Raw genomic sequence first — 7,795 nt, forward strand, 5'->3', positions numbered from 1 at the left:
CCAGATGACCAATGAAACTCACTTCTTGAAGGCTTTCAGAAACTGTGTGCCATTGCTTCTGGGTGTCTGATGGCAGAAGCTCTGGAGGACCAAGATGCAAACTACTTAACACTCACAATTTCAGCTAAATGAATGGGGAATTGTGATTTAAAAAGATGTAGAATACTTGTTGTGATAAATTAAAAAAAAAAAAAAAAATCATTGGTCTATCAGCTCTAGCTATGTCTGTATTTGTGTTCCTTCAGAGTAAGAATGTGGATGGCAATCTCCCCTAAATGTGTATGGGTATTATTGTACTTTGTACCTGGTTGAAGTACTATAAAAATTAATGTTGTTGTGAAATCTGGGACAATCAACATTATTTCATTCTGTGTACCACAATGTTACCTGCTTTCATACTTTGAACTGAACAGATAAAATGGAATTAGTACATGCTTACTAAGAATATCTCCAGTGAAAAACCTAGTGCAAGTCAGTAATTTTTATTTTTATATGTCTGCAACAGGACTGATTTAACATTGTCCAGGCAGCAATATTAGAAGTTGAGTATTTTGACTATTTTGCTATGAAACCTCATTGTGCTTTCACTGTAAGTATTTAATTGCTTGTAAGTAATATGCTGACTAGGATGTTTCAATAAAAAATTATTGTGTTGGTACTGACCTTTATTTATATTTCTTAGAAGCTGAATCTAACTGAAAATATACTTTGTTTCTTCTTGCATCTTTTCCCCATTTTCAATGCTGAGTTTTCTTCAATATTTCAGCTTTATTATCAAACTATGAGGGCATTTAAAGACTGTCAGTGTCCAAATGAGGATTTCTTATTCCATAATACTAGTAAAATGGGAGTAATCCATTTAAAATCACACCTGCAGTCTGCTAAACTGAAACATCCAGCTCAAAATAATGCTCTTTTAAAACTTTGAATTTTGATTCTAGCTTTGTTTACGCTCTGGGAAGTTTTAAAAAAACAAGACTGTCATTGCAAAGTCAGCAGAGTCATCAGCAAAGTCATCAGCAGAGGGCTGACTACTTCAAAAAAGCACAATAATGGGACCTAGAATGGATTAAACATTCTGAAGGGAGGGTATGAGTAAACAGACTTTATATGACACTCTGTTTGGTGCCCTCTCCTTGGTGAGATGCCCTTTCTGTTCTTGCTAGAGACAAGTCCATATGATGGCAAGACTATTCCAAGTTGATTCAAGGTTCTGAATTTCATCAACTTCTGAGTGTTCAACATGAAACCTTGTTAAAATCCCCTAATATTCAGATGCTGATTGACACCTCTCTTTGGAACAGCTGTTTTCTTTGAGCTAGGCCTATAAAATATTGGTCACCTCAGAACATATTGATCAGCCTCCTGACCCACTAGCAAAAAAACCCTAATCTGGGCAAAACCAATATTGCTTCTACAACTTACCATGAATATCAGAGCTTGGCAGGATTTCACTACCTTCAGTTTCCTCTACCAGCATTTCATAACAGTGATTTAGTAAGTTCTGTCCTCCTTTGGAATATGGCCATAGTTTAAAGTGCTCAGAGGGAAGTGAGTCAGATCAGGCTGAGTGCTACCTCCAAGCTAATCCCCTTTTCTCAAACCAGTGCTCCCTTCTGGCCTCTGTGGTTTCCTCTTTGCAAAAAGCACCCCTCCATATTGCATTGGCTAAGTGCTTCTGAATTTGTATGCAATATGATGTAAGGTTGCAGATTCTTTGGCCCACAGGTTATGCAATTTACAACTTTAAACGTAAATTAGTGATAAATTTCTGGTGCTGCAAAAATTGGTGAAATTTTTACAAAGTATGATCTGGACATGATCCTTGCTTGAGTTTATGATTCTGCCTGTTGCTCCCCCAAGTTTCCCATGCCTCTAGACAGACTCAGTTTAATATCCATCCCAGATATTCTGCCATCTCCAAGTTTCTGGCAGTCACTGTTATCTGTCACACCGATGTGCTGCACGGGAAAATTGTTCTGCATTTTTTTGGTGGAGAAATAAAAAGTTATTGGCATAGGTAGTTTGGAAGCCAGAGCAGCTTTCTTACCCAGTGAGATATTATTGTGTTTCAGAAGCATCTGAAGGGAGTCAAACCTAGTCCACGCATATGTTCAATTTTACATGGTGTGTTGAGGCCAAAATTCGGGGCCAGCTGCTCCCAAGTCTCTGGCATGTGCTTTTCTTTAACCACATAGAGCGTTGCCTGTCTGTATCTGCTTGCACAGTTGTGGCTTCAGCTTCAGAGCCATATATATGTTTCTTAGCCTCTCAGTGTCTTTAAAAAAAAAAAAAAGAAAATACGTCATTTGGAGTTAAGTCTAGAGAAGTGGTTTGCTGTCTTTTGGCTTATTAAACTGCAGTAGTACTAGAAAATATAATGTGACAACTACTGCCTGACTTTTGCATCTATACGGAATAGATTTTAATGTTGTTTTAAAACTTAGACAGTATAGGAAATGAAGCCTCAAAATTCATGTATTCTGGCTGCATGTAAACTGGTACTTTTTTGTCACACATGAGGACAGAGATTAAAAACAACTTTATAAAGTATTTATGAGGTTTTGATTTACCACAATTATTTTCTCTGGCTTTTAGAGTCTCTGAATAGTATCTTAATGCTAGATCATATTTTCTGACAGCAAAACACCAGATACACTGTAATGATTTGGCATTCAGCCTTTTGGAATGAAGGCCAAAACTGGTTAAATAAATCTTTTTCAATAGCAAGGAGCAATGATTGCATTGTAAACTCTGCATAAATCTGTGATATTACAAAAAGCAACTGTTTTGCAATAAGTTGAAATGAAAAAAAAAAAAACCCTGGAAAAAATTTCCCATGCTGGAAAGATGTCAACATGGCATTTTGCTACCAGAGTCTTCTGCACTGTTGCAACTGAACTTTTAATAATGTTACAGAAAGTGTTTTTCTTGATTATTGGTCTTGAGATTGTGTGAGAATCCCAGACCGAAGTAATATTTCATAAAAATATTAACTTTATTAATAACATATAAAACACATTGGGATTCCTAGCAGTCAGTTCTACACATGGCTAAGAAATGGCAGGTGGTTTGGGCAGTAGCATGAGCTGGTGCTATGCAAGATTTCCATCAGGAGGGGCAAAGCTCTGAGTTACTTTGTGTTCAGCTGGAGCCGGTGGTGTAAATGTACTCACCCATGTGCATTTACTGCTAGTGGTGTACGACTGCAGGTCTTAGAAGTGATGCAAGACACCACTAAATGCTAAATACTCTGCAAGCTTGTAGACAGACATCATCCTCACCCAGAAGAACTTATAGTTTAAAATACAGATGTCTCAGACCTGATGGAAAGGGAAGCAGAGGTTTAAGAGAAGCAATTGATGCAAGCCACAAGCTGCCAGTGGCAGCAGTGGAAGGAGGAGCGTTCGCAGAGGCTGAGCCCCTTGGTGCAAGCTGGGGTTTTCAGCCCACAGGAGAGGGTGCATTGGTTTCTTTTCCCTTCAGCCTGTACAGAGCCCTGCGCTGCTGTGCCCTGCACACCCGTGTCCCGCGGCAGCTCCACGCGTGTCCGGCGGGAATGGGACAGGAATGGGACGGGAACGGGACAGGAATGGGACAGGAATGGGACGGGAATGGGACAGGAACGGGACAGGAATGGGACGAGAACGGGACAGGAATGGGACAGGAATGGGACGGGAACGGGACAGGAACGGGACAGGAATGGGACGGGAATGGGACAGGAATGGGACAGGGCCCCCCGGTGCTGCTCAGGGGCCGCTGCCCTCTGTGACCCCCTGCTCCAGCTCTCCTTGAGAAACCGCCTTTAAAAAGGGCCAGAGCCAGCTGAACAAATCTATGGCTGTTTGGTGTAACATTTCCGTGCAGTTCAGGTTAATAGTTCACTTACAGTGCAAAGATCTCCAGATCATATAGACTCTACCTCAAAAGAAATAACGGTAACCACAATGTAAACAATAATAATGCTGCTAATAATAATGAATTAATAATAATAATAATAATAATAATAATAATAATAATAATAATAATAATAATAATACTTGTTTAACTTTCACATTATTAAAAAAAACAACGACCAAGAAAAGACTGTCAGCAGAAATGATGAGGGAAGGACAAGCCAGGATGCAGAAGCGTGTACTGATGCGCGGCTCATGGCTCATAAAACCTGCAAGGTTTTAGGTCTTTGGGCTCGATGATGAGCCTTCTTATCACCGTGTGAAGCTCCAATTGGATCGAGTGGAGCGGCGCGGTGCCCGGCCGGGAGCTGCTCCACGCGGGCGGGAGGCGGCAGAGCTCGGTCCCGATCCCTGTCCCGATCCCTGTCCCGATCCCTGTCCCGGTCCGGGACCCCGCGCTGCGAGGGACGAGCAACATCCCCGGGAGCAGGCTGCAGCTGGGAGTCCCGCAGGGGGGATGGTTAGGAGGGCTGCAGTGAGTGCATGCATATAGGAGAGGAGCATTGGAATATATCCAGAGCCCAAATCCTCGAGTCTTAGCAGCTGAAAGATGTCAAATGCGCTCCTTAGGCTGAAAAGCGTTTGGCACGCTCCCGGAGTGTGTCAGGACAAGACTGGCACAGCGGTGCTCCAGGGATCACGAGGAAAACCTAAGGATTACAGCTGTAACTTGGCCACTTCCTCACTTACTGCCTTCAGTTTCCAACCTCTCAACCCATCTGAAACGAAGAGATGTCCCAGCGTGATGCACTTAGCACATCTGATTGTTTAATTATTATCTGCCTTTCCCCACAGCTAGAATCACAGCTTCACCTGCTCATGTGGCACCCACATGTGTGTCCTGAACATCAGTGTGTGAACAGCTTGGGATCACTGACACTCTTCTTCTGCCTTTGTTAAAGCTCTTCATTCCAACTGCAGCTTCTGCACACTCCCCTAGGTATGGAAATGTAAATGCATTCACAAAATAACTAGGCAATTAGCAGAACCTTTGTTAACTGCTTTGAAAGTGAAAAACACCTTCTAAATGGAACGATTCAAAAGAATCTCTGTGCAATCGCTAAATGTTTGCCAAGCAAATTAATACAGTTTTTAAATTTTAGAGTTTTTAAATAAGCTTCCCATAATTTAAAGCCACATCGACTTCAATTAAGTGCTGTCATTATGGCTAGTAAATAAATGACAATAAACACCATATCATAACTGTTCTCTCAGAACTGTGTCAGAAAATACATTTTTATCCTGAAAAAATCGACTCCGAGTGTTTTCACTTTCATTATGCATCCCCTGTCCTCATACTATGGAATTTTTAAAAAGTTATTAGGTGTTTATCTGCATTTCCAGTGTAAAAATATTGAGCTGAAAGAGGCCTCAAGACAGACTTGGAGACAGGAAGACGTAGGCAGAAAAAAAGTTTTGAGAAAAGCTGCCAGTAAAGTTATGTCCAGCAAAAGAATGCAGGTAAGAAGGAAAGAAACTTCCAGGAATCAGGTACTTGTGTCCTGATTCTATAAATATGTTCCTGGTCCTGTTCTGTAGCAAAGAACATAAACAATGATCTTGGGATGCAGCCTCTGTGTTTGATGCTCTGGGTTCATGCCTTAATTCAGTCATTCAAGGTGAGGGGGCCAGAGGGCAGATAAGCTTTTTTCCAAGCAGCTGTTAACAGGGTTTGCAATGTCTGCTTAAGATGCTACCTGAGCAGAGGCAGAGTGACTTAATAAACTGAGAGCTATCTTGGGACTTTCCATCCTTTCCCATCTCTGCCACTGCTTTCCTGCTGAATTACATTTCTAGCCTAGTGTTTCTTATTCTGTTAAATGGACACAGTAAGCATTGCAGAATCAATCAGTAATATATTTTTCTTTCTAGACAGAAAATGTGGTAACTGGAAATTAGTTTTATCTGGGATGCTTTAGAAGAGAGGGCAGGTTTTGTGTGGTCCCACTGTCTCCTCTCATCCTTGCAATACTAGAAGGATGGTGTTAGTATTTTTTTTAATCATTTCTGCTTGATTGTTTCACTCAATTAATAAATGTGCATCTATGTCCTTTTGGGCCAATTTAGAATGCTTCTTACTTAATATTCTCTCAAAGAACCTGAAGTCCCTGTCATGGCAGAGAAATTTGGCAGTCAGGCAGCACCAAAATTAGAGGTAAGGAGTAGAAATGAAATCTTAAGAGCCACCGTTTGGGAGAGGTTTAGATATGCAGAAGATGTTTAGAAAGCATTCCAAAACTTAAGGGTGCAGCTTTACACAGATAATAATTTTAGAAAAATGCATTTTAAAATTAGTAGACAGTTCTCTATTTTCCTACCAATAGTGTGATCAACATTCTCAAGTGATTGCGTGTCAAGAACATCACAAGTGTCTGCCCGCTGTCTAATTGTGCTGACTAGTAATTTCTAATCTGATAATAAGCAGTGAATTGGTTAACAGAGTTGGTACTTAAGTGTGCATGTTTTGCTTCAAGGCTGACACCCTGGCAAGATGAATGGGGGAAGTTAACTTGCTTGATGCTATTGTTTTAGCTGGTGAGGATGAGGACTCAAGATGAAAGTATGTTGGTTTACATTGTCAAGGCTATCTTCACAACCAGAAGCTTGAAACTTCCTTTATTATGAGAAAACAAACACATAAATTCTGGGAAATAGAATAAAACACTCCATTAATCTGCATGAAAGCTTTAAATCATTCAGATTCATAGAATTGCTACCTGTGGTAATTTCTTTCTTCTGCATTTGGAATAAGTTTGTTGGGATCAGACAGCATCATTGCTTGCATCCACTGATGGTCTAAAAATTGACTAATAAAAACAGATACAGTAGTCATATTTTCTTAGAAATAGATCTTTCTGGAAATGGAGCAGAAACAGAAAAAAAAGTCTAATAGAATGCTACCCTGTTCTATTGAAATCCGTTCAGAAAAATAAATGAGGTTCTATTTTTGGCTTCCTTTGCCTTTTTGAAGAGTATAGGATAACTCATTTGATATAGCTCTGCACCAGCTTCTCAACTGTGAAAAAAGAATGAGAGAGTTGTGCATATTTTCTAAAAGGTTGAGGAAATACAGATGAAAAATTATTATGCAAACCTTAAGCACCAGATTGGGTGACCTTTATTCATATTGAAATAATGAGAACTATTTACTGAGTAGCCTACTGTTCACTGTGAGTAAGGGTGAGAAAATCCAGGCTGGTTTTGTCTTGGCCCAGAGAATACTTCTGAACTGCTGTTTTCATTTGGTTTTACAGTTCCATTTTCATAGGATTGAAGGGACCTGAAAAATGAATGAAATTGCAGGTTAGTGAATGATACTGTATGTTTGAAGATATCCACACTCTAACAATCTTTGACTATATCTTCAATTACCAGTATCTCAGTTGTTATATCACTGCTGGGATTTTCAGAAAAATAGCGTGTAATGTCAACTCTGTACTTAAACTGTAACCAACAAACCCTGGGGAGCTATCAAGTTATCAGTCTTTAGTACTGAAAGCATAACACCAGTTTTAAGCATAGCTACTCAAAAAGGGTCAAATTACAGCTGGGTTGTGTTTTAGTGAACTAAAATTAATAACCTGTTTTTAGCCAAGCAGGAAAATCTGTAAGAGTAGATATTTGTAATCAAGTTCCTGATTCTATAAGTTAATTTTTATTTAACCTGTGAAAATTAGGTGTACATACACATACATACACAAAAACTGCCTGTGAACTGAAGTTTTGAGTACTTTGTTGCCCTTAACCTCAAGCTGGAACAGAAAATCTAGCACTTCAGCATTAAAAATCTGGATCAGCTGCTGAGGTCTAAGACGTTTGGGTTTGAACTTGTGTCTTTA

The sequence above is a fragment of the Oenanthe melanoleuca genome, chromosome 2 (assembly GCF_029582105.1).
Source record: "Oenanthe melanoleuca isolate GR-GAL-2019-014 chromosome 2, OMel1.0, whole genome shotgun sequence".
Classification (NCBI taxonomy): domain Eukaryota; kingdom Metazoa; phylum Chordata; class Aves; order Passeriformes; family Muscicapidae; genus Oenanthe; species Oenanthe melanoleuca.